Below are 25773 nucleotides of genomic sequence, written 5' to 3'. Positions count from 1 at the left end.
GAAGAACCCATTTAATGTAGAAATGAGTATTAGGATAGAAACAGTTATGGAGCCTGAGGCAAAGGTCTGGATACAAAAAATTAGGCAGAAAGATCAGAGCAAAAGCTGACACCAAACCCCAGCCCCTGTGTATAATAAGCTCATTTATTAATCCAACACTTCTTATATCCACTGTTCTTGCCCTTACTGAACCACAAAGCCAGATGATCCTGGGATCTGGCGGGCTTCAGGAGGGCTGTGACCTCAGTTGAAGGAATGGGCTGCTAGAGTGTCTGAGACCTAGAACCAAGCAGGTCATCCCTGCCTGCTGAGCCTAGAAATCCAACCATATGGTTCCCTGTAAAACCCTTCATGTGTTCTCAAAGTATGGTCCCTGGATGACTTGTAACAAAATTACCCAGGGTTTTATTTGTGGTTTTGGTCTGGTTAGTCCACTGAACTCCAGACAGAGGCTGCTGGCAGCATGTCCTAAGCATAGGGTGGGGCTGAGGTTCCAAAAGACAAATATCAGAAAGCACTTTAAAGAACTATGCAGTGACTTAACCCGAGAAGAGAGTCCAGTATGACGGTCAGTCCAGAATAGTGGGGACCAGCAAAAGTGAGGAATGTCAGGTAAGAAGTAGCAAGTGAGAGGTGCTGCTCAAAGTGCCACCCACAGACTGGTGCCAGTGTGTACACTGTTTGTCCACCATGAGATAAGTATAGAAGTTGAGAGAAAGCATTTAGAAACTTTAACGGCAATTTGACATTGCTTCAGCATCCAAGTTCATGATCAGTGGACTTTTCCAAAATATCAGTTTGTGATGGATTAGAAACAAGGAAGTACTGGTATAGGTGAATTCAAGAAACATCAGCCAGTATACACATCCAGATGTTTATGCACTCCTGACACGTGTTTGTACAAGTGGTCTAGGTTTGTCAGAGATGACAAAGGCCAGTTTTTAATCACAAGACCTGGCACATAGTAGGGGCCTAGAAATTATTTAGAAATGAACTTCGTAAGAAGGTCATTTTCCTCTTAGTCAGCTATCAACCTGAGTAAGTTTTGTGAAGGGTGACCTGACCTACCAGCCTGAAGTCTGAAGTACTGCTCCCGCCTGCTTCATTACTTTCCTTTCATTATCTGGCCGTTCTAGGCTGGCTCGGCCTTTGCAGGAGCTGGGGTTCCCCTCCCAGCTACCTGGAGCCTAAGTGGTGTTTAGTAAAGTTTAAACAACCCCATGTAGGGTGGTTGAAAAGCAATCTCCATTTCTTCTGAATAAGAAGAAAGAAAGGACAAAAAGACACCTCCCCCCTTTCCTCCACTTGCTCATTAAGATTCCGGGTTACAGCAGTGATCCTGGCCACTCTAATTGGATCCGTGTGCACACAGGTCTGCGTGGCTCCATTGAACACTGACATTTCTAACTAACTGACCTTTTCAGGACCACTCGTACTCCCATAGTGAGTGTGCAGCAGCATTGTGTGGACACAACACACAGACTCCACAGTGCCCAAAGAATGCAGGATTGAAAACTACTCAGAATTCCCAGTCTCGAGTTAGCAAAATGAGAAAATTGGGTCCCAGCATTCATCAGTGTGTTATTTTACAAGTATCGATTTCAATGCCCTTTCATTTCTTTCAGCAAAAAAAGAAAATGTTGTATTATAGAGGTCTAAATTAACTTTTGTTCTGTTATTTTTCCCCAGTACCTATAAAAAGGTCAGATGCATTCATAAGGCTGAGATAGATTTGCTGGATATAAGCGCTGAGATAGCAATCAACCTTCAGATAACCTTTAAGGAGACATCGGCTCTTCCATGAACAGTAATTGATATACTCATTAAGGCCTGGAAATTCTTCAGGACTCACCTAAAGGAGAACAGTTATAGGGCCAATGGCAAAAAATATGTTGTTTAGAACAATGAGATAATGACTCAGATATTTGAAATTGTTGTGATCCATTCAGTTTCGCTGGGACAGGAAGGGGACTTCAGAAGGAAGCTAACAAGATGGGAAAGGAGAGCAGTGGATTTCACGCTGCCCAGCAGGGACAATGTAGGCTGGACCCAGACAGGATAGGATGTGATTTCTGAGTGTCTCCCAGGTCCATAGGGGAAAATTAGGATCTTTTTCTCTGTGTAAATGCAGAAGGAGCATGATGGATTTATCAGGGCCACCTTCTTCCCTCTGAGAAACAGGGCATGGAGTAGGAAGTAGCTACGAGTGGCACCTTTTCTGAGACAGTGCCAGCAGTGAGTGGATGAATGGCCCTTCCTTTGTGTCCCTCTGAGAATTATACACTTTTCCATTAATGTATCCAGGTCTAGCATTAGGCCACCAAAAGACTATGTTCCACAAGTATTTATGAGAACAGCCCATGTAACCACGTTCTGTGCTTGATACTGAGAAGAATCTAAAAGATCGTCTAATTTCATGTCTATTGAATTCAGTTCAATTCAGGCCAGTATTCTGTAAACATTTATTTTGTGTCAAGAACTAGGTATAAAAAGACAAATAAGACACAGTCTCTACGCTGAAGGCATTTACAGTCCAGAACTCCCTGCATTTACTTTGAAGATGAGTGTCAAGGGTCTCCCTCACGCAAAGTACTTTACTGTGCTAGGTACTGTTTATTTTATAATTAGCTAATCATCATTACATTACCATCCTGTGATTGTAAATATTAGTACCCCATTTTGAAGAAGAAGCAGCTAAAGTTTAGACAGGTTGCAACCGCACTCAGAATCACGCAGGTTGTAAGTGGCTAAGCATGCTGACTCCAAAGTCTGGGCTTTTTTCTTCCTTTCTTTACGGAAGGGGCCTCTGACCTCGATTTTACCTACTCACACAGGAGTGGAAAAATTTGGGGTAGAGTAAGTCTTTTTACTGGATAACTTGCCTGTGCAAAGACATAACTACATCTTACAGTTATGAGAAAAACATGGTACCATAATTGGTATGCTCATTTAGTCTGGGCAATTCTTTAGACCTAATCAAAAGAAAGTAGTTGTAGAGTATATTATCTAGTTCAAGAGTAAAAAAGAAAAAAATACATGACACAAGGACCAACAATCACTTATCTCCTGTACCACAATATCACTAAATCATGAAACTTTTCTGCTCAGCCTGGATTCAGTTTCAAAATCTTTCTATAGGGTACTCTAGCCAGTCACTAATCAAACACTGACTGATATCTGCATGTCAGATAAAACCTACTTACCATACTTGAACTAGACTAACTGCTTCACTTTGCATGTGAAGAAACTAGGCCCAGAATGGAGAGAGGACTTGCCTAAGGCCTTGAAGTGAATGAGTGGCAGTTAAGGGAGTTACAGATCCCAGCACTTATACGAGGGATATCCAAGGTCTAAAACCTGAGACCGAGTGTCAAGATCAATGGGGCTGTAGGCAGGACTTAGTACTTGCTTCCTCTGATCTGTACCTGCTACTTGTATCCTACCACCCACCGTTCATTTGACCTACAAATGTATTGAGTACTTACCAATGCCAGCATTGGGGAGACTCAAAATAATCCAGGTATAGTAGGCTACTTTTTTAAAAAGTGGAAATGGTATCTTCTTTTACAATCCAAAGTTTGGTCTAAATACCGTTTTTGGGGCCTGGGATCCTCTCTGGTATCTCCCAGGTTGTGGATCTCACACTGCTGATAACCAAAGAAGTTTATACCCCTGCAGCCAATACTCCCAAGGATATGGGACAGAACAGGCCTGTACCATCCTGGGCCTCCTAACGCGTTGGCTTCCATGAGACCAAATACTCCAGGCTATGCAGTAGAAACAATGGTAACAATAATAAGCAACACTTATGAGTGTCTACTTCATGCCAGGTACTGTTCTAATTACTTTTGATATATGAACTCACTTACTCTTCACAAAAGCTTTTATGAGTAGAGACCATAATTATTACCATTTAACAGATGAATAAACTGAGCCACAGAGAGGGCAGGTAACTCGCTCAAGGTTTCATGGCTAGTAAGTAACAAAGGTGGGATTTGATCCCAGGCAGCTCCAGAGTCTACTCTTAACCACCATGCTCCACTGTCTCTCATGTAGTTGCTCTTTACCTAAGAATCAGGAAAATCTCAAAAGGTTATTTATTGTAGGGGGAATAAAGGGTGCAATGCTGACTGACCCAGCTACTCCTTACATCTCCTGTAGGAGGTGGGAGGTGGAGGATTCCATACTTAGGTTTTCACAGAGAGGGGGCTCAACCCCTCATGGACTTTACTTCAACTTCCTTATATTCTCTGATTCCCACTCGGGCGGGCACCTCTTTAATTCTCTCAGCCTGGTGACCACACCCTATTCCTTCAAACCAAATCTGCTGCTCCCCACTGGAGGTGGACAGCACACCGTGTGCTGTCCGTCAGGCTTCAGTCCGATGGCTCCTGCTATTCATGTTTGCTCAGTCCTTCCAGGCTCTGGAGGCAGACTGGGCCCTAGGTCAGTGAATAAAGGTCAGTGCAAGTCACTATTCCAGTTGGAGCCATGGAAGCTATGAATTATATGAACTAGCCATCCTCACAGTGAGATGACATAGGCTTATCCCCTATCTAAGAAAGGTTATTTCTTTTATCAGCATAGTTTTGGCCTTACTCTTTAGGACTGATCAACCACTCTCTGCACTATTATTCTGAGATATATTTAAGTCCTTCTGCCTCTTCTAGGGACTGGTCCTAATACAAGAAAAAACACATTAGCTCTCAAGGGTTACATCTTTACTACCTATGAAGAATCTCATGCACTAGCTCTGATGTGTTTGTTTGCTTACCATGAGACTGTTTGTTTTAGTCCAAGTCCCCTTCTTATAGGAGCACAGCGGGAGGAGGGTACTAATGGGGAAAGGGATCATAAGGTACCAGTTTATCCTACCACACAGAGGTGAGATGGACATGTCCCTGCCTGCCTCGAGAAGAGTGCAAGCCATGTGAGGTACAAATGAGTAGATGCGTATAGTATGATAAAGGGGACAATTAACTTAAATATCAGGTACAGTGGAGGCAAAGAGACGAGGGATCAACTCTTTTTGAAGGCAGGCAGAGAAAGCTTCAAGAGGAGAAAATATCAGTTAGGTCTTAAAGGATGCAGAGGAATTCACAACGTAGGCGAAAGCAAGGGCAGGAGGAGTGATAGGAGGGTTTTCTAAGCAAAGAGGACAGCATATGCAAAGAGAGACAGAGGCACACTGAAAATGGCTGGGGTAATAGAGTATTTATATATCTTTGTCTTTCTGATATAGAGAGACCAACATGAGAGATCAGTTTGTATATGAGTTTCAAGAAGAAGGGAGTGATCACCAGTGTCAAATGAAATAAGATTTTTTTTTAAAGTGTCCATCGATTTAAACCACAAAAAAGTCACTGTGGAGTGCATTAGGGATGGGGATGGGGGGTGGGTACCAGCTTGCAATGAGTTGAGAAGTGAACAGGGAGATATTGCAAGTGTAGGCTCTACTCTCATAATACTTGGCTGGGAAAGAAAGGAAAGAGGAGATGAAGGACTGAAGGGTAGCTTGTTTTTTAAGTGAAGAGGGATTTGAACATGTTGATCACCTGTGGAGTAGGACTTGGAGACAGCAGAGAAGGAGAAGGAGAAGTTGAGGATCCTGCAGCAAGAGGGCATAAGGGCAGAGCTAGGGCCCTGAGAGACTGAAGGAGGTGGAAGCCAGATGGCAGGATTCACCGTAAATGGGTAGACAACCTGACAGAGATCAGAATGGCCAGTGTGTATGGCAGAAGGAAGAGAACTGTGAGCTCTACAGGTCAGGGACAATTTAACCTTCCTCAGTAGGTCAGTTATGAGGACTAAATGCATTAATACTGTAAGGGTATGCATGGCTTCTAAGGAATAATATTCAGTATATGTTCCCCAAAAAGGAGGTTCAGGAAGAAGCAGAAGATAATGCTGAGTCATAATTTGACACGTCGGATCTGCCCAGTCTAATATGAGAAAAAAGGGTGTAGTACAGAGAGTTCCAGCTCTACTATTAACTTGCTAGGACTCAAGACAAGTCGTTTCACCTCTTACTCTCAGTTTTCTTATCTGTAAAATGAGGTTTCTTAGATCCTTTCAGAGTGTCTTTTAGACTAAAACATCCTATGAATTTATGCTTCTATGAAAATCAGAATTTGGAATTTCAGCTTCTGCTTTGTGTGTGTGTGTGTGTGTGTGTGTGTGTGTGTGTACACACACTCACACAATAAAATTTTATATGGGCACTGAAACTTGAATGTTATGTAGTTTTACATGTCACAAATTATTATTCTTCTTTTGATTATTTTTCAACCATTAAAAATACAAAAACTATTTTAGCTTATGGGCCATGTAAAAACAGGAGGCAGCAGGCCAGATTTAGCTTGTGGACGACACGTTCCCTATTCATGAGTCTCAAAAGTCTGTCTTTAAAGCTGATTTCTATTAGGAGCAAAAAGAAGATCTTTTGAACTTAAGTTAAAGCCTCCATTTTAAGACATTTTAGATTAAAACACTAGTCTTAGAAATTTGTATAAACGACAGGTATAAGCAAAATATCACCTCATTAGGAAAATTTGGGAAATCGTAAAACTTTTTAAAATCGCCCATGGTTCTACAGCCCTACTCAAACACTGTTGTCCCAACATAAGGTAATTTTATTAGACATTAAAGTTCTTCTTTCTGAGGTACCCCTGCCCTGGGCAGTTGAGGGTTTTATTTTGGGGTTTTTTTAGCCATCTTAACTATTTTTAATTGTACAGTTTAATAGTGTTAAGTATATTGGCATTGGCGTGAAACAGATCTCCAGAACTTTTTCATCTTGCAAATCTGAAACACTATACCCATTAAACAACTTCCATTTTCCCCTTCCCCTTCAACCCCTGGTAATCACCATTCTACTTTCTGTTTCTTTGAATTTGACTACTTTAGCTAATTCAGGTAAATGGAGTCACAAAGTATTTGTCTTTTTGTAACTGGCTTATCTCACATAGCGTAATGTCCTAAAGGTCCATGCACGTTGTAATATGTGACAGGATTTCTTTCCTTGTAAGGCTGAATAATATTCCATTGTATGTATACACCATATTTTGCTTATCTGTTCATCCATCAATGGACATTAGAGGTGTTCCCATCTCTTGGCTATTGTGAATAGTGATGTTATGAACATGGGTGTGCAAATATCTCTTTGAGACCCAGCTTTTAGTTCTTTTGGATATATGCCCAGAAATTGGATTGCTAGATCATATGGTAGTTCTATTTTTAATTTTTGAGGAACCTCCATTCCACTTTGTTTTATGGTTCTGTTTCCTTCCTCCTGAAAGCTCTGGCAGAAAATGCTTCCACTTTTTCTTCTCTTTCTTATGTCTTTTGACAAATCAGATTTGTGACTGCTCATAGCTTTCCTTAGAGGGTCAGTAATCCATGGGAAGACTTTAGCACTCACAGGAGAAGACCTGGGCTAGCCATGATAATAAGAAACCTGAATGAAAGTCCTGATCAATGTTAATTCTGTTAGTTTTAATTTCATTTTTCACTCTGACTTTAGTTTTTGAAAACGGTGCACTGAGGACAATGGGACATGACTTGATGTGGTCATCCTCAGTGAAATGCACTCATCTACCTTCCCCCAGGAAAAGAAAAAAAATAAAGGATTGCAAATTATGGGATTGCAGGAATGATGGGAAATGGGGTGGTGAAGTGTGGGGAGTGAAGGCTGGTGGGGAGAGGGTTTGAGCTAGGAAATTGAAACCTTGAATGCAGAAAAAGATGTAAATGCTGTTTCCTAGAGTTTATAGCTCCCAGATGCCTCCTCTAATTGCATAGCTAACCCTGAGTTTATTAAGTTATTTTCCAGAGTCAAACTCATCTGTATACCTGTCAGAATATAAACTGAATTTAAAAAGAAAGGTCCTTGGATTAAAATTCAGAGATGATAAACAAATTCATTTAGAATGTAAGATTTGCATGTCATTTGCATGTGCCCAAATGCAATTACATGTGCTCTGTAAATATGCATTTCCCATTTATTTGTCATGATAGAACAGTATGGAAGAAATTAATTGCCACAGATTTTCAAAAAAATATTTAAAGAAAAAAATGATGGCTCTTAAAATAGACTCTGCTAGTGCATGATTCAATGTGCAGAAACTGGCAAGAAGAGATAAGGATCCTTCGAAAACCATAAATTCCCACTGCAACATCTGTAGTAGTTCAAATCGCATGGTTTACTGAGGCCCCTTTTGCCTTCTCCATGGGTATTACCATAGTGTTCTGTAGATTTATCGCTGGCTCAGTGCAAGGACAGTTTTACTAGCAAAGCTTTTAAAAGGGGAGGTTTTTTTTTCTCTTTGAAAGTTCAGGATTGAATTGAAATGAAATAGCTGCTCTAGCTTTAGAAAGTTCCAGACAAGTCAGAGTCTCCCATATATCTCCACACTGTCTACAACCTGCTCCTTCTCTCTCAGTTTTTACATTTTGTAACGAGAGATAGCTTGAATAATAAAGATACTATCCCTGGATTAAAAATACACTTTAGAATTGGGAGGCCTATTAGATGTTAATGCCAATATAAGAAAGCTTTTTATTTTATTTAATATTTTAAATTAACATGCAGTTAAGTTGACATTTTTGTGTATAGCTCTTTGAATTTTAACACCGGTATATACCTGTGTATCTGCCACCACAATTGGGATACAGAACAGTTCTATCACCCCAAAAGACTCCTTTGTCACACCCTTCCCCCCCAGCCTCTAGCAAACAATGATCTGTTCTCCATCACTAATAGTTTTGTCTGCTCAAGAATGGCATGAAAATGGAATCATATAATAGGTAACCTTTTGAGACTGGCTTCTTTCACTTAGCGTAATGCTATTGTGATTTCATCTGAGTTATGTGTATCAATAGTTCATTTTTTTTCATTGCTGAGTACTATTTAATTATACAGAATACCACAGTTTGTTTATACTATGCTCACCATTGAAGGACATTTGGATTGTTTCCAGCTTGGACAAGTATAAACAGAGAGGCTATGAACATTCATGTACAGGTTTTATGTGAACATAGTTTTCATTTCTCTAGGTAAATACCTAACAGTGGGATTGCTAGGTCACGTGATAACCATGTTTAATATTCTAAGGAACTATACCAGTTTGCATTCCGACCAGCAATCTATGAGGATTCCAAGTGGTCTGCTTCCTGACCAGTACTTGAAATTGTCAGTATTTTTAAAAACTTTAGCCAATCTAATAAATCTGTAGTAATAGCTTATTGTGCTTTTAATTTGCATTCCCTGATATCTAAAGATGCTGAGCAAGGAAAAGCTTCTGGTATATAGATAATGTATGAATTTGTTTCTTAAGCTCCTACACTGTGTTAGTATCCTACGTGCATGTTAACTCATTTAAACTTCACCATCTTGTGAGGCAGTTATTAATTATTCCCTTTTAAAGGTTGAGGAAACTGAGGCCAGAAGAGGTTAACTTCTTTATCCTCTCAGTAAACAGTTACAGAGTATATACTGTGTGCCAATTGCTCAGCCAGGAGCTGGACACACAGAGGTGTCTCTGCCTCTGGCAGTCTTATAGTTTAGTAAGAAAGATGCACACATATAAACAAAGAAGTGTTCTGTGTGGATAGGACATAAGAGTAGAGTGAGGGGCAAGCCAGGAGATGAGCTTTGTCATGGTTCTGAAATGTCCTAGTGAAAATATGAGAACCAAGAGGCCACAGGTAACATTAACCTGTGGAGGAGTCTGGACTCAAAACTGTCATCAGATTCTTTTCTTCATCTGTGAAGCTGGGAAGCTACAAAACACATTCACGATCTGTCCACTTCTCTCTCCTGGATCAGTAGAGAGCAGCCATATGCCCTCAGCAGGAGTAGAGACCATCTCCTTCTCCTGATCCCAGCCTTGGACTGGGAGGGCTAGCAGTTGACAAGTGGGAAATGGAGCAAGTGTAGGACTCCCATTCTAATACGCGAATGCCCAGAAGCCTCCCTGCTATATACCTACTCAGTGTCTATTAATAGTTATTAAGAGTTATATGTCCCATCTCAACCGAGCACCCCTCACCTACCACATGCCAGGCTGTTACTTTGAGCAGAGGCGTATGGTGCACTGGGAAGAACACTGTATGTGGACTTAGAAGTCTTGAATTCAAGTTTTGTTTCAGTCATTTCCCATCTTTGTTCTTTCCTGGGCCTCAGCTGCTCACATGCATAAAGAGGTTAAAAAATGTCCTTCAACCAACATCTGAATTCATCACCAACTCCTGTCTATTCTACTCCCAAAGTATATTTTGTATTTACCTGTTGCTTTTAATCTCTACCATGTTTCTCTTTCAGCCACCAATCCCTCTCTTACCTGGACTACTTTAATAGCCTACTGCTTGGTCTGCCAGTTTTACCTCTTGCCACCATATGGTCTATTATCGACAGGTCAGCCAGTGACCTTTTAAGATGTAGAATCAGGTCGTATCACACTCCTGATTAAAATTCTTTAATCGCTTCCCATCACTCAAAATCCAATGTCCTTACCATGGTCCACAGAGCTCCCATGGTTTGTGTTTTTGTATCTCTCCCACCTCCTCTCATATCACTGTCTCTATCTCACTCATTATGCTCCAGCCAAACTGTTGTCCACTTCATTTCTCAGATAAGTCGACCTTTTCTCATAACTGGTCTCTGTGATACTGTTCTTTCTGTTTGTAATGCCACCTTTCCCAGAAGGTTTTCTGACTAATCTATTGAAAATTGCCTTCTCTGTTACTTGCTGACTCACCACCCTACTAATTTTTCTTCATAAAACTTACTATAAACAATAATTATTTTATTACATTTATTATATGTCATTATATACTATATATTATTGTATATTTTATTATTGTATATTTTATTATCTTTTAACCCCAATGAGAAGAAAAACCTTGCCTATTACAAATTTATACTGGCACGCTGTAGGTGTCTGATAAACATGTGTCAAATAAATGAATATCTAAAGTCTCTTTAAGCACTGGCATTTCTTCTCTCCTGAGCTCATTCTACTCATTTCTGTGAACTGGTGTACCTCACAAGGTTGTTGTGTCAAATGAGATAAGGCATATTAAGACACTAAATGAAGTTAAGAAATTATTATGAGTATCACCGTCATTATCATCATCCAAGATATTTCCCCATCTGACACTGACTTTTTTGTTATTGATTTGTTTGGTCTCTAGGGGAATCTTCCAATGAGATATTCTTTTTCTTTTCTTTTGTGCAGTAGACACCTGGCAATGCCTGGTTCATAGCCTGATTCAAGGTGTCACAACTATTTATCATCAAGCTACAGGCTTGGTTATCATTCCAGCAAGTACATTTTCAGAAAGGATAGTCTTAGACATTTGAGGGAGAGGGGAGAAATGAATTAAGATCACAGAATTATTGAACCACAGAATGTTAGCACTGGAAGATCTCTGAAAGATTCTCTAATCTTATGGTTTGCAGATTCCTACCATTTCTTGGAGGAGACTTGTGGGCTACCCTGGTGGGTGAAGGGGATGCTGAGGCACCAAGGGATTTGTGCAACATTATACAGAATTTTTTAGCAGAACCAGGACAGGTGTCTGCATTGCCTGTTCTTTACCCGTGTTCTCACTGTTACTTCTCCTAAAGATCTAAATTCATCCACTTGTCTCCATATCCACTGCCACCAACCTGATCCAAAATGTCATGGTCTTTCATCTGAACTACCTAACTGGTAGTTAGTAATACTGGTAGTTGGTAATAGCCTCCTAACTGGTCTCTCTGAACTCACTTGTCAAACAGCACATATGGTCCTTCCAGCACCCCACTTCTTCTATCTCACTGACTTAAAACTTCTCAGCTTTTCCAAGACTTTTGGGATAATCTCTCCAGAATTGTATCACATCCCTCCCCTGCCCCAACATTCTTTCCACAGTGGTTTCTTTCAATTTCTGGAACCTACATATTCCCTCTATATTATAAGATTTTTGGACGTATTTTGCCCTCTGCTGCCTATGTTTTGTGTTCTTTTAGGTGATGGTCAGTCAGGTGAAGCCACACAAGGGGACACAGGAGAAGGGCAAGAAAATAAAGTTTATTATACTCACAGGTCCTAGGGAGACAGAGTCACCACATGCCAAGAGGGGGTCATGCTAAGAGAGGCAATGCTAACAAAGTAGGCTCAACCAAGCTGGTGGAGAGCAGAGAGAGACTGGGCAAGTGCTTTTATTGGGGGTCAGGATGGAGTACACAAGAAAAGATGTGAGGGGATGTTATAGGTGCATTTGGATGTTATTAGGTCATGGTCAGGGGACGGTAGGAAGGGGAAATTGCATCAAGGGCCAAACTTATCATACTGGCGAACCGGTTACCTGGTCAGGGGGCCCACAAGCTGTGGGGATACTGAGGCAGCAGGAAAATGTGAAGTTTCAAAACTTACAGTACAGCCTCTCACTTATATATGGAATCTAAAAAATAAAACAAATGAATGCATATCACAAAACAGAAACAGATATAGAGAACAAACTAGTAGCTACTAGTGGGGAGAGGGAAGGAAGAGGTGCAAGACAGGGGTAGAGGATTAAGAGATACAAACTGCTATGTGTAAATAAGATAAGCAAGAAGAATATATTGTACAGCACAGGGACATACAGCCATTATTTTGTAATAAATTTATTTTTTTTAATTTTATTTTTTTAACATCTTTATTGGAGTATAATTGCTTAAAAATGGTATGTTAGTTTCTGCTGTATAACAAAGTGAATCAGGTATACATATACATATATCCCCATAACGCCTCCCTCTTGCATCTTCCTCCCACCCTCCCTATCCCACCCCTCTAGGTGGTCACAAAGCACCGAGCTTATCTGCTTGTGCTATTGAACTACTTCCCACTAGCTGTCTATTTTACATTTGGTAGTATATATAAGTCCATGCCACTCTCTCACTTGGTCTCAGCTTTCCCTTCCCGCTCCCTGTGTCCTCAAGTCCATACTCTACATCTGCATCTTTATTCCTGTTCTGCCCCTAGGTTCTTCATAACCATTTTTTTTGATTCCATATATATGTGTTAGCATGTGCTATTTTTTTTCTCTTTCTGACTTACTTCACTCTGTATGACAGTCTCTAGGTCCATCCACCTCACTACAAATAACTCAATTTCATTTCTTTTTATGGCTGAGTAATATTCCATTGTATATATGTGCCACATCTTCTTTATCCATTCATCTGTCAATGGACACTTAGGTTGCTCCCATGTCCTGGCGATTGTAAATAGAGCTGCAGAAAATATTGTGGTACATGACTCTTTTTGAACTATGGTTTTCTCATGCTATATGCCCAGTAGTGGGATTGCAGGGTCGTATGGTTGTTCTATTTTTAGTTTTTTAAAAAACGTCCATACTGTTCTCAATAGTGGCGGTATCAATTTACATTCTCACCAACAGTGCAGGAGGGTTCCCTTTTCTCCACACCCTCTCCAGCACTAATTGCTTGTAGATTTTATGATGATGGCCATTCTGAGTGGTGTGAGGTGATACCTCAAGGTAGTTTTGATTTGCATTTCTCTAATGATGAGTGATGTGGAGAATTCTTTCATGTTTGTTGGCAATCTGTATATCTTCTTTGGAGAAATGTCTATTTAGGTCTTCTGCCCATTTATGGATTGGGTTGTTTGTTTTTTCTGATATTGAGCTGCATAAGCTGCTTGTATATTTTGGAGATTAATCCTTTGTCAGTTATTTCATTTGCAAACATTTTCTCCCATTCTGAGGGTTGTCTTTTCGTCTTGTTCAGGGTTTCCTTTGCTGTGCAAAAGCTTTTAATTTTCATTAGGTCCCATTTGTTTATTTCTGTTTTTGTTTCCATTTCTCTAGGAGGTGGGTCAAAAAGGATCTTGCTGCGATTTATGTCATAGAGTGTTCTGCCTACGTTTTCCTCTCAGAGTTTTATAGTGTCTGGCCTTACATTTAGGTCTGTAATCCATTTGGAGTTCATTTTTGTGTATGATGTTAGGGAGTGTTCTAATTTCATTCTTTTACATGTAGCTGTCCAGTTTTCCCAGCACCACTTATTGAAGAGGCTGTCTTTTCTCCACTGTATATTCTTGCCTCCTTTATCAAAAATAAGGTGACCATATGTGCCTGGGTTTATCTCTGGGATTTCTATCCTGTTCCATTGATCTATATTTCTGTTTTTGTGCCAGCACCATACTGTCTTGATTACTGTAGCTTTGTAGTATAGTCTGAAGTCAGGGAGCCTGATTCCTCCAGCTCCATTTTTCTTTCTCAAGATTGCTTTGGCTATTTGGGGTCTTTTGTGTTTCCATACAAATTGTGAAATATTTTGCTTTAGTTCTGTGAAAACTGAAATTGGTAGTTTGATAGGGATTGCATTGAACCTGTAGATTGCTTTGGGTAGTATAGTCATTTTCACAATATCGAGTTTTCCAATCCAAGAACATGGTATATCTCTCCATCTGTTTGTATCGTCTTTAATTTCTTTCATCAGTGTCTTATAGTTTTCTGCGTACAGGTCTTTTGTCTCCTTAGGTAGGTTTATTCCTAGGTATTTTATTCTTTTTGTTGCAATGGTAAATGGGAGTGTTTCCTTAATTTCTCTTTCAGATTTTTCATCATTAGTGTATAGGAATGCAAGAGATTTCTGTGCATTAGTTTTGTATCCTGTTACTTTACCAAATTCATATATTAGCTCTAGCAGTTTTCTGGTAGAGTTTTTAGGATTCTCTATGGATAGTGTCATGTCATCTGCAAACCATGAAAGCTTTACTTCCTCTTTTCTGATTTGGATTCCTTGTATTTCTTTTTTTTCTCTGATTGCTGTGGCTGAAACTTCCAAAACTATGTTGAATAATAGTGGTGAGAGTGGGCACCCTTGTCTTCCTCCTAATCACAGTGGAAATGGTTTCAGTTTTTCACCATTCAGAACGATGTTGGATGTGGGTTTGTAATATATGGCCTTTATTGTGTTGAGGTAAGTTCCCTCTATGCCTGCTTTCTGGAGGGTTTTTATTGTATATGGGTGTTGAATTTTGTTGAAAGAGTTTTCTGCATCTCTTGAGAAGATCATATGGTTTTTCTCCCTCAATTTGTTAATATGGTGTATCACATTGATTGGTTTGCATATATTGAAGAATCCTTGCATCCCTGGGATAAATCCCACTTGATCATGGTGTATGATCCTTTAAATGTGCTGTTGCATTCTATTTGCTAGTATTTTGTTGAGGATTTTTGCATCTATGTTCATCAATGATATTGACCTGTAGTTTTCTTTCTTTGTGACATCTTTGTCTGGTTTTGGTATCAGGGTGATGGTGGCCTTGTACAATGTGGTTGGGAGTATTCCTCCCTCTGATATATTTTGGAAGAGGTTGAGAAGGATAGGTGTTAGCTCTTCTCTAAATGTTTGATAGAATTCACCTGTGAAGCCATCTGGTCCTGGGCTTTTGTTTGTTGGAAGATTTTGAATCACAGTCTCAATTTCAGTGCTTGTGATTGGTCTGTTTATATTTTCTATTTCTTCCTGGTTCAGTCTCGGAAGGTTATGCTTTTCTAAGAATTTGTCCATTTCTTCCAGGTTGTCTATTTTATTGGCATATAGTTGCTTGTAGTACTCTCTCATGATCCTTTGTATTTCTGCAGTGTCAGTTGTTACTTCTCCTTTTTAATTTCTAATTCTATTGATTTGAGTCTTCTCCCTTTTTTTCTTGATGAGTCTGGCTAATGGTTTATCAATTTTGTTTATCTTCTCAAGGAACCAGCTTTTAGTTTTATTGATCTTTGCTGTTGTTTCCTTCATTTCTTTTTGATTTATTTCAGATCTGATCTTTATGATTTCTTTCCTTTTTGCTAACTTTGGGGGTTTTTGTTCTTCTTTCTCTAATTGCTTTAGGTGTAAGGTTAGGCTGTTTATTTGAGATGTTTCTTATTTCTTGAGGTAGGATTGTATTCTATAAACTTCCCTCTTAGAACTGCTTTTGCTGCATCCCACAGGTTTTGGGTCGTTGTGTTTTCACTGTCATTTGTTTCTAGATATTTATTGATGTTCTCTTTGATTTCTTCAGGGATCTCTTGGTTATTTAGAGTGTATTGTTTAGCCTCCCTGTGTTTGTTTTTTTTACAGATTTTTTCCTGTATTTGGTATCTAGTCTCGTAGCATTGTGGCTGGAAAAGATACTTGTTAAGACTTCAATTTTCTTAAATTTACCAAAGCTTGATTTGTGACCCAAGACATGATCTATGCTGGAGAATGTTCCATGAGCACTTGAGAAGAAAGTGTATTCTGTTGTATTTGTATGGAATGTCCTATAAATATCAATTAGGTCCATCTTGTTTAATGTATCATTTAAAGTTTGTATTTCCTTATTTATTTTTATTTTGGATGATCTGTCCATTGGTGAACGTGGGATGTTAAAGTCCCCTACTATGATTGTGTTACTGTCGATTTCCCCTTTTATGGCTGTTAGCATTTCCCTTATATATCGAGGTGCTCCTATGTTGGGTGCATAATATTTACAGTTGTTATATCTTCTTGGATTGATCTGTTGATCAATATGTTGTGTCCTTCTTTGTCTCTTGTAATAGTCTTTATTTTAAAGTCTGTTTTGTCTGATAAGAGATTTGCTACTCCAGCTTTCTTTTGATTTCCATTTGCGTGGAATATCTTTTTCCATCCCCTCACTTTCAGTCTGTATGTGTCCCTAGTTCTGAAGTGGGTCTCTTGTAGACAGCGTATATATGAGTCTTGTTTTTGTATCCATTCAGCCAGTCTATGTCTTTGGTTGGAGCATTTAATCCATTTACATTTAAGGTAAGTATCAATATGTATGTTCCTATTACCATTTTCTTAATTGTTTTGGGTTTGTTATTGTAGGTCTTTTCCTTCTCTTGTGTTTCCTGCCTATAGAAGTTCGTTTTGCATTTATTGTAGAGCTGGTTTTATGGTGCTGAATTCTCTTAGCTTTTGCTTCTCTGTAAAGGTTTTAATTTCTCTGTCGAATCTGAATGATATCCTTGCTGGGTAGAGTAATCTTTGTTGTTGTTTTTTCCCTTTTGTCACTTTAAATATGTCCTGCCACACCCTTGTGGCTTACTGAGTTTCTGCTGAAAGATCAGTTGTTAACCTTATGGGGATTCCCTTGTACGTTATTTATTGCTTTTCCCTTGCTGCTTTTAATATTTTTTCTTTTTATTTAAGTTTTGATATTTTGATTAATATGTGTCTTGGCATGTTTATCCTTTATGGGACTCTCTGCACTTCCTGGACTTGATTGACTATTTCCTTTCCCATATTAGGGAAGTTTTCAAGTATAATCTCTTCAAATATTTTCTCAGTCCCTTTCTCTCTCTTGCTCTTCTGGGACCCTATAATTCAGATGTTGGTGCATTTCATGCTGTCCCAGAGGTCTCTGAGACTGTCCTGAGTTCTTTTCATTCTTTTTGCTTTATTCTGCTCTGCAGTATTTATTTCCATTATTTTATCTTCCAGGTCACTTATCCATTCTTCTGCCTCTGTTATTCTGCTATTGATTCCTTCCAGAGAATTTTTAATTGCATTTATTGTATTGTTCATCATTGTTTGTTTGCTCTTTAGTTCTTCCATGTCCTTGTTAAACGTTTCTTGTATTTTCTCTATTGTATTTCCAAGATTTTTTTTTTTTTTTTTTTTTTTTTTTTTTTTTTTTTGCGGTACACAGGCCTCTCACCGCTGTGGCCTCGCCCGTTGCGGAGCACAGGCTCCGGACGCGCAGGCTCAGCGGCCATGGCTCACGGGCCCAGCCACTCCGCGGCATGTGGGATCTTCCCGTACCGGGGCACGAACCCGTGTCCCCTGCATCGGCAGGCGGACTCTCAACCACTGCGCCACCAGGGAAGCCCTATTTCCAAGATTTTGAATCATCTTTACTATCATTACTCTGAATTCTTTTTCAAGTAGACCATTTCCTCTTCATTTGTTTTGTCTGGTGGGTTTTTACATTCCTCCTTCATCTGCTGTTTGTTTCTCTGTCTTCTCGTTTTGCTTATCTTACTGTGTTTGGGGTCTCCTTTTCGCAGGCTGTAGGTTCGTAGTTCCCATTGTTTTTGGTGTCTGCCCCCAGTGGCTAAGGTTGGTTCAGTGGGTTTTGTAGGCTTCCTGGTGGAGGGGACTAGTGCCTGTGTTGTGCATGAGGCTGGATTTTGTCTTTCTGGTGGGCAGGACCGCATCTGGTGCTGTGTTTTGGGGCATATGTGAACTTATTATGACTTTAGGCAGCCTCTCTGCTAATGGGTGGGTTTGTGTTCCTGTCTTGCTAGTTGTTTGGCACAGGGTGTCCAGCACTGTAGCTTGCTAGTCGTTGAGTGGAGCTGGGTCTTAACATTGAGATTGAGATCTCTGGGAGATGTTTTGCCGTTTGATATTATGTGGAGCTGGGAGGTCTCCAGTGGACCAATGTCCTGAACTCAGCTTTACCACCTCAGAGGCACAGGCCTAACACCCAGCTGGAGCACCAAGACCCTGTCAGCCACATGGCTCAGAAGAAAAGGGAGGAAAAAAAGAAAGAGAGAGAGAGAGAGAGAGAGAGAGAGAGAGAGAGAGAGGGAAAGAAAGAAAAGAAAGAAGGAAGGAGGAAGGAAAGAAAGAAAGAAAAGAAAATAATTAAAATAAATAATAAAAAATAATTATTAAAAATTAAGAAAATTTAAAAGTAATAAAAAAAGAAAGAAGAGAGAAACCAAACTAAAAAACAAATCCACCAATGATAACAAGTGCTAAAATCTATACTAAAACAACAACAACAAATGGACATGCAGAACCCTAGGACAAATGGTAAAAGCAAAGCTATACAGACAAAATCACACAAAGAAGCATACACATACACACTCACAAAAAGAGAGAAAGGAAAAAAAATATATATATATCGTTGCTCCCAAAATCCACCTCCTCAATTTGGGATGATTCGTTGTCTATTCAGGTATTCCAACGATGCAGGGTACATGAAGTTGATTGTGGAGATTTAATCTGCTGCTCCTGAGGCTGCAGGGAGAAATTTCCCTTTCTCTTTTTGTTCGCACAGCTCCCGGGGTTCGTCTTTGGATTTGGACCCGCCTGTGTGTGTAGGTCGCCTGAGGGCGTCTGCTCTTCACTCAGACAGGACGGAGTTAAAGGAGCAGCTGATTTGGGGGCTCTGGCTCACTCAGGCCGGGGGATGGGTGGGGTACGGAATGTGGGGCGAGCCTGCGGCGGCAGAGGCCAATATGACGTTGCAGCAGCCTGAGGTGCGCCGTGTATTCTCCTGGGGAAGTTGTCCCTGGATCACAGGACCCTGGCAGTGGTGGGCTGCACAGCCTCCCGGGAGGGGCGGTGTGGACAGTGACCTGTGCTCGCACACAGGCTTCTTGGTGGTGGCAGCAGCAGCCTTAGCGTCTCATGCCCGTCTCTGGTGTCCGCACTGATAGCCGTGGCTCGCGCCGTCTCTGGAGCCCGTTTAGATGGTGCTCTGAATCCCCACCCCTCGCGCTCCCCGAAACAATGGTCTCTTGCCTCTTAGGCAAGTCCAGACTTTTTCCTGGACTCCCTCCTGGCTAGCCATGGCGCACTAGCCCCCTTCAGGCTGCGTTCACGCAGCCAGCCCCAGTCTTCTCCGAAGCCCGAGCCTCAGCTCCCAGCCCCCGCCCGCCCCGGCGGGTGAGCAGACGAGACTCTCGGGCTGGTGAGTGCTGGCCAGCACCAATCGTCTGTGCGGGAATCTCTCCCCCTTTGCCCTCCGCACCCCTGTTGCTGTGCTCTCCTCCGTAGCTCTGAAGCTTCCGCTCTGCCAACCCACGCACGTCTCCAACCGCGAAGGGGCTTCCTAGTGTGTGGAAACTTTTCCTGCTTCACAGCTCCCTCCCAGAGGTGCAGGTCCCATCCCTATTCTTTTATCTCTGTTTTTTCTTTTTTCTTTTGCCCTACCCAGGTACGTGGGGAGTTTCTTGCCTTTTGGGGAGTCTGAGTTCTTCTGCCAGCATTCAGTAGTTGTTCTGTAGGAGTTGTTCCACACGTAGATGTATTTCTGATGTATTTGTGGAGAGGAAGGTGATCTCCACGTCTTACTCTTCCGCCATCTTGAAGGTCTCCTGGAATAACTCTAAATGGAGTATAATCTACAAAGATATTGAATCACTATGTCATACACCTAAAACTAAATCACCTATAATAAATCAACTCTACTTCAATAATTAATAAATAAAAATAAAATGTACTGTATATCCTGGATTAGTGTTGGCCCCCCAATTTCTCCATTGGAGGAACTTAAATTAGCATCCTAACTGGAAAGAGAGTTCTAGGGTTTTGAAGATGCATTTGTGTATAGCAGGCCAACTATTTTTCCTTAGATTGTATTTTATTTTAGAGTGTTTGCTTGGAGTTTATGAAGTCTTTATTAAGATTATGGACCCCAGACTTCCTCTTGGTGCTACCACTTTCCTGTGATGTTCTTGCTTCTCCCTTCACCCCAGCACCACTTACACATCATGCATACCTCCGCACAAGCTTACTTACTCAGGGAACCCTGTCTTGGACCCATAATCTTGGTCAGCTTACCTTGTTATATGAACTCACAGAACACTGTCCTTTCTCTCATAACACTTATCTCAGAGTGTAATTATACCCATATTTGTGCGATTGTTTGAAGAACTTCTGTCTCTCCCACGAACCTCTAGGCTCTATGAGGGCACAGCCCATGTCTGCTTTTGCTCATCTTTAGATTTCAGCATCTGACACCGCATCAGGCATTTAAAAGGTGCTTAGGGCCTTCCCTGGTGGTGCAGTGGTTAAGAATCCGCCTACCAATGCAGAGGACATGGGTTCGAGCCCTGGTCCAGGAAGATGCCACGGAGCAACTAAGCCCGTGTGCCACGAATGCTGAGTGTGCGCTCTAGAGTCTGCAAGCCACAAGTACTGAGCTGACGTGCCACAACTACTGAAGCCCACTTGCCTAGAGCCCGTGCTCCACAACAAGTAAAGCTACTGCAATGAGAAGCCTGAGCATGACAACAAAGAGTAGTTCCCACTCGCCACAACTAAAGAAAGCCTGTGCGCAGCAATGAAGACACAACACAGCCAAAAATAAAAAATAAATAAATTTAATAAAAAACTAAAAGGAAAGGTGCTTAATCTGTTGAATAGATGGATAAATCTCAGCATTCTGCCTCTGCTGGGGGTTCTAAGAGGCATTTGGTCAGGGCAGATTGGCTTCCTCATCCCACACTTCACAGAGTGGGGTCAAGCTCTTAAGTCCCCTTAATAACCTAGAACAGTGCTTTCAGGACTGCATTTCTGAGAAATCCTTTTTAAATTCAAAGCATTTGAGTATTTAACACAATCATCCACGACAGGCAGCTACTTTTTATTAGGATAAGGCACTTATTTTAAAACTCTGTCACATCAAATCCTGATTACAAGAACTGTGACAAAGGTGATGAGCAAGGCCAGTGTCCACTACCATCCTTGTTCTAGAGAAAACTTTATCACTCTGGAATCTGAACGGGTAGCAACTCTCAACAAGTGAGGAATTCAGGGTTTTGTGAAGGTATTGTTCAAGGTTTGAAGGCTCAACAGTATTTTATTCTCAGCCCAACTCCAACTGGAAGTGAGAAGTTTGCTAAATCTCTGCATTAGTCTACTCAGGCTGCTATAACAAAATACCACAGACTGGGTAGCTTAAACAGCAGACATTTATTTCTTATAGCTCTGGAGCCGAGAAGTCCACGATCAACGGGCCCGTAAATTCAGTTCCTGATAAGGGCTCTCTTCCTGGCTTGCCTTCTTGCTGTGTCCTCACGAGAGAGAGAGAGAGAGAGAGAGAGAGAGAGAGAGAGAGAGAGAGAGAGAGAGAGAGAGAGAATGCGCATATGTATGTGTGCAAAAGCACCAGAGTGCAAGTAAACTCTTATCTCCCTTCCCTTCTTATAACGATACTAGTACAATCACAGGGGGCCCCACCCTCATGATCTCGTCTAAATCTAAGTATCTCCCAGAGATCCTACGTCCAATACCATCACATTGGGAGTTAAAGATTTTACATGGATATGGGGGGACAGACATTCAGTCCAGAACATTCTGGCTTTGTTCCCCCAGTTCATGTCTTCCCACATGCAAAATACATTTATTCCATCCCACTAACCCCAAGACTTAAGTCATTCTAGCATCAAGTCTAAAATATAAAGTCCAGAGTCTCATCTAAGTAACATCTCTCATCTAACTCAGATACGACTGAAACTCAAGGTATTATTTATCCTGAGGCAAAATTCCTCTCCAGCTGTGAGCACATGAAACCAGATAAGTTATGTGCTTCCAAAATACAATGGTGGGATAGACATAGGATAGATGTTCCCATTCCAAAAGGGAGAAATTAGAAAGAAAAAAGAAGTGATAGCAAGTCCAAAACCTAGTAAGGCAACCTCCATTAGATCTTAAGGCTTGAGAGTAATCCTCTTTGATTCAATGCTGTGCCCTTCAGGCTAATGCAGGTGACAGTGTCACCTTCATGGCTAGGCAGCGCAGCCCCACTCCTTCATCTCCGCAGGGCCCTACCTCCACAGACCTCTGTGGTGACCCTGCCCTCAAGGTACTGGCCAGAGGTATCCTGACCTGCTAAAACTGGAGAGGTGGCCCCACCCTTTGAAGCTGAGGAGGAACTAGCCCTTTCTCCTGGGTCTGTGGTGGGAACGGCAGCCCTGATGATCTGTGAATCTCCTTTGGTGTCATCCTTCCCTTTTTTTTTTGAGGAATAGTGCACATTCACGGCCAAATAGCTCTAGGGTCCCATCCTGTATTGAAGATAGAATCCAAGAAATCTGACAGCCTTCCTTCATTCCATCCCACTTTCTCCGTCTCCCTTAGTCCCAGCTGAGAGTGTTCCTGCCGGTGTAATGCCATCTGTATTCCTGGCTTCTGTTGAGATGGCTGATTAAGCTCATTAGTTGTACCCATGATCTCTTTATCAAGGGATAGTCTAGCTGCCTCCTTGGTGTTCTCTTCCAAACACACCTGGACAAGCTGAGAATTTTCCAGATCTTCAACTTCTGGTTCTTTTTTCCCTTATTCAATTCATCTCTCTCTTCTTATGTTTTACTATAAGCATTCAAGGGGAACCAAGCAGCTCCTTCAACACTTTGCTTAGAAATCTCCTCAGCTAAATATCCAGTTTCATTGCTCACAAGTTCTACCTTCCACAAAAGAGTAGAACACAGTTCAGGCAAGTTCTTTGCCACTTTATAACAAGGATCACCTTTCCTTCAGTTTCCAATAATGTGTTCCTCATTTCCATCTGAGATCTCACCAGAATCACCTCAAGCATATACATCAAAATTCTTCCAGCCTCTACCCATTATCTAGTTTCAAAACTACCTCCACATTTTTAGTGATTTGTTACAGCACCCCACTCCATAGTGCCAGAATATCTGTATTGGTCAGCGTTCTTGAGAGGCAGGACCAACTCATGATACATACATATATATTTCTTTTTTTCTTTTCATGTTAACTAATTGATTCACATGATTATGGAGTCTGAGAAGTCCCAGGGTCTGCAGTTGGCAAGCTGGAGACCCAGGAAAGCCAGTATTACAGTTCCAGTCTGAGTTAGAAAGCCTGACAACCAGGAGAGCTGATGGTGTAAGTGTCAGTCTAGGGAGAAAACCATGTCCCAGCTCAACCGTCAGGTAGGGAGAGAGCAATTTCTCCCTTTACTCCACCTTTTCATTCTATTCAGGCCCTCAAAGGACTGGATGATGCCCACCTTTGTTAGCAAGAGCCATTCGCTTTACTCTACCTAACCAGATGCTAATCTCATCCAGAAACACCCTCTCAGACACACCCAGAAATAATCTTTAATCAAATATCTGGGCACCCCACGGCCCAGTAAGTTAACACATAAAATTAACCATCACTGTCTTGTTCCTTTAATTACAATAATTTAAGGTCTTCTTTGTGCCAGGCTCTGGGATAGGGACAGGAGAGGCAGGAATGCCAAGCCCCAGATCTCAAAGTGCTCACAATCTAGTAGGGGAAACGTTGACAACAATATGAGGGAAAAGTAATCAGTGTCATTAGAGCAGAACAAGCATGGTGACCTGGGAAAGTCGTGTTATTACCTAAGATGAAGTCTGGGCTGTGCAGAATCCACATTACAGATCCTTCAACTTGCTAAAGCACCAAGATGTTTACTCGTGTGACTGTGGATCTATGAGTGCCTTCTAAAAACAGCAACCATCTCCTCATGTAATAGCCAATGAGCTGATGTACCTCCAGGAGAGAAAACCCCAGCATCTTCCAGAGCTCTCTTAAAGCTTTTTACAGTCTCTCCTCTATCACCTGCCATGCCAGGAGCTCAGGAGAGCAAGGACATTAGTTTCAGACGCTCCTAGCTTCTTCATCCTAGGCAGCTTCTTCCCCTTCAACTTTGTGCATAAAGTGATGCCTTAATCCCCCTGATATATTTGTTCTTCATTTATAAAATGAAGATAATAATAACTACCCTCCAGATGGTTCTGAAAAATCAACTAGGATAATTTAATGGTCTAATACATTGCCTGCCATATAGTAAATCTTTAGCAAAGGTGAATATTTCTCACATCTCTCCACTTGTCCCCACTCTGTACCCCTGTTTAACCATGTCTGACAATTGTAAAAAGCAATGATTTCCTTGCAGAGGTGGGGTAATCCTCACGCAGCAGAAAGAAACTGCTTTTTACAACGTGGGTTTATTCATTCAGTGAGCTTTCCTTGTGTGGCTGCTATGTACAAGAGAATAGATTTGAATGTGACAAAAAGCCTTACCCAACTCATGTCAAAATCTTGTGCAACCCCCAAATGCCTTTTCAAGTCAATTCAGCTGTCCCATATTAAACACTACCATCTGCTAGACAATGAGTTAGGCACTGTGATTCAGAAACAGATGAGACATTGTCCTTGTCTCAAAAAGTTAAAAAATCAGACCCTGCAAAAACCGAAATGCTACAACAGAAGTGTATAGATAGTATAAAGGGGAGTAGTCCAGAAACACCTTCCCTGACAAAGCAAGGAAAGGCTTCAAGAGAGGAAGTGATAGTTGATCTTGGCTTTGGCAAATGAGTAGGATTAGCTTGTCTTGGGATTTTGTGAAATATGTTGGTAACAGGAGGCTCTCTCAGATACGTCTCATCCTTGTTCTGGGCCCCAGGGGGAGGGCGGGGTTCCTGGAACACGGGTGGGAGGATGGCAGAGGGGAACCTTGCTCTGTACCAGCCCAGGAGGCAGGAGAGCTGAAGTGATTTGCCTGAAGTCACAAGAAAACTGGCTCATAGACCACACTTCTACTCTACACCCATTGTTCACATGGCTCACTCCTCACGTCACTCCCTCATTGTTTGGTTGTTCAGCCCCAAACCAAAAACTCAGTTCCTTTCACAGTCCATTCCTTTACCCTACCCTGCTTCACGTCACTTCTTAGCTCTTATTTCCACCTGACATTGTATATCCATTTGGGTTTTTTTGTCTGTCTTTCCTACAAGATTGTAAGTTGCATGAAGGCAGGGACTTTGTCCTCTGCAGTGGGAGTGCCTAGAAAAATGGTTGGCACGTAGTAGCTCTCAACAAATGTTTGTTGCATGAGTGAATGAATGAATGCTGTGATGAATATCCTTGTTCATCTATCTTTACCCAATTGTCCAATTATTTTCTTAGGATCAGTCTCCCAAAGCAAAATTGCTGAGTGTCCAAGGTTATTCATTGATTAGTGCAGTGACTGGCATAGAGTGGATAATTTATCAACGTCT

The 25773-nt window shown here is 41.2% G+C and overlaps 1 protein-coding gene across 1 annotated transcript in view; it reads left to right on the top strand.

Moving 5' to 3' along the window:
* AGBL4 (ATP/GTP binding protein like 4) overlaps positions 1–25773 on the top strand; it is a 1318619-nt gene that overhangs the window by 986528 nt on the left and 306318 nt on the right. The gene's annotated exons all lie outside the window — the stretch shown is intronic.

This window comes from Phocoena sinus, chromosome 1 (assembly GCF_008692025.1).
Source record: "Phocoena sinus isolate mPhoSin1 chromosome 1, mPhoSin1.pri, whole genome shotgun sequence".
Classification (NCBI taxonomy): domain Eukaryota; kingdom Metazoa; phylum Chordata; class Mammalia; order Artiodactyla; family Phocoenidae; genus Phocoena; species Phocoena sinus.
The sequence above is the reverse complement of the archived record's forward strand: the minus strand, read 5'-3'. Positions and strand labels throughout refer to the sequence as shown.